At 39.1% G+C, this 1,845-nt stretch overlaps 1 pseudogene; it reads left to right on the top strand.

The window, feature by feature from the left end:
- Nucleotides 1-675: 675 nt before the first annotated feature.
- LOC102847066 lies at nucleotides 676-1,062 on the top strand (annotated as a pseudogene).
- Nucleotides 1,063-1,845: the final 783 nt, after the last annotated feature.

Raw genomic sequence — 1,845 nt, 5'->3', positions numbered from 1 at the left:
AGAGCTTTTTTGCTTACCAGCACACCATACTATGGACTATGCCACGAAGACAATGCATTTCTCCGCTACTTGACTGCAACTTTCTTATTTATTTTCCGTATTTACTTTTTATTGGTGAAAATAAAATCTTAATCTCCAATTTTATGGTTCACTTTTTACATAGTTTAGAACGGGAAATGGTCGTATGAACTCAACACTTTAAGATAGTCCCTTCCTCCCTTCTTAAACTCCAGTGATCCAGGAAATAACCAACTTTGTTATTGTCACACAAACCATGCTTTAAGTTTATATTTAACTTTTTAAGGAATATATCAACTTCTTAACAGAATTGATCAATAACTTATACCATTGTACAAAATAGAAGTTTAGAAAAGGGAAGTGAGGAAAGTAGATGCTGGCTATGTTGTTGGGTAACATCAAGCCAGAACTGACCCATAGCTGACTCTCCAATAGGTTTTCAGAAGCGGTTAATAGCACAGGAGGAGAATGCTCATCCTTCTCCCTCAGAGCAGCTGGTGGAATCAAACCACATGCCTTCAGATTGCAGAGCAGATTCTTACCAGTAGCGCTATAGGAAATAAAAGCTGAGAAATTGCTCTAGGAAGAAAATCAGCATTCCTCCAAATTCATATCAACTAATTAAACAACAGAGGCTGCCGAGCGGCAGATGCAAAGATGAAGACCTTTGTGAAGACCCTGATTGACAAGATCATCACTCTTGAGGTTGAGCCCAATGACACCATCAAGAATGTCAAAGCCAAAATCCAAGACAAGGAGGGTATCCCTCCTGACCATCAGTGTCTGATATTTGCGAGCAAACACTTAGAGGATGGCTATACCCTCTCAGATTACTATATCCAGAAAGAGTCCACTCTGCATCTGGTGCTGCGTCTGCATGGTGGCATTATCAAGTCTTCCTTGCTCCAGCTCGCCCAGAAATATAACTGCGACAAGGTGATCTGCTGCAAGTGTTATGCTCGCCTGCATCACCGTGCTGTTAGTTGCCGCAAGAAGAAGTGTGGGCACACCAACAACCTGCACCCCAAGAAGAAGGTAAAATAAGAGCCCCCTCTTCACTGGCTTCCTTGATTCTTGCAGGGGAGCGCCGTGACCCTGGGCCCTCAATAAAGTCTCTTTCATTGAACTGAAGTAAAAAAAAAAAAAAAGTAAATCAGATAATTTTGACACTTAATATTTAACATCCACAGAGTCTCAAAGATGTATTTTTAAATAGAAATCCCCTAACTTTCAATGATGAATTAGCATAATGGCCACAACAATAAGCTGGCAAATATGCATGATTGTGGTTAGAGTTTTGTTCTATTTTACAATGGTTCATTATAAGTTTGAACCAAATCAACACAACTAGTATTAGCAGTAGTAATGAAGGTTCATTTATGCTGGAAACTTTAAGGTTTCCTATGTCCCCCAGTGCTCATGATCAAAGACTTGCTATGTATTGTTTTATTATCATTTTTTTCCTGCTAATAGAATGTTGATTCTTTTAGTATATCCAGAAGTTTCTAGGAAGGAAAACTGGCTGACTTATTTCTGTTAAACTAGGCAGTGAAAATCTATGCAGCTCAGTTCTTGGACACACAAAGTTGCCATCATTAAGTGGAATGTTGTTGTTACGCATTATCAAGTTAGATCAGATTGATAAGTGACCCTCTGGTGGGTTTTCAGAGGTTGTAAATATCACAGGAGAAGATTGCTCCTATTTCATCCAAAGAGCTGCTGATTAGAACTGCTTGAGTTTGAGCAGACAATTTGACTCTTTAACCACTAGATCAACAGAGCTCCTTTATGAGTAGGAATCAAATCTGGTATAGTAGTAGGTAGAAT

The sequence above is a fragment of the Elephantulus edwardii genome, unplaced genomic scaffold, assembly GCF_000299155.1.
Source record: "Elephantulus edwardii isolate Elephantulus edwardi_28Jun2011 unplaced genomic scaffold, EleEdw1.0 scaffold00073, whole genome shotgun sequence".
Classification (NCBI taxonomy): Eukaryota; Metazoa; Chordata; class Mammalia; order Macroscelidea; family Macroscelididae; genus Elephantulus; species Elephantulus edwardii.
The sequence above is the reverse complement of the archived record's forward strand: the minus strand, read 5'-3'. Positions and strand labels throughout refer to the sequence as shown.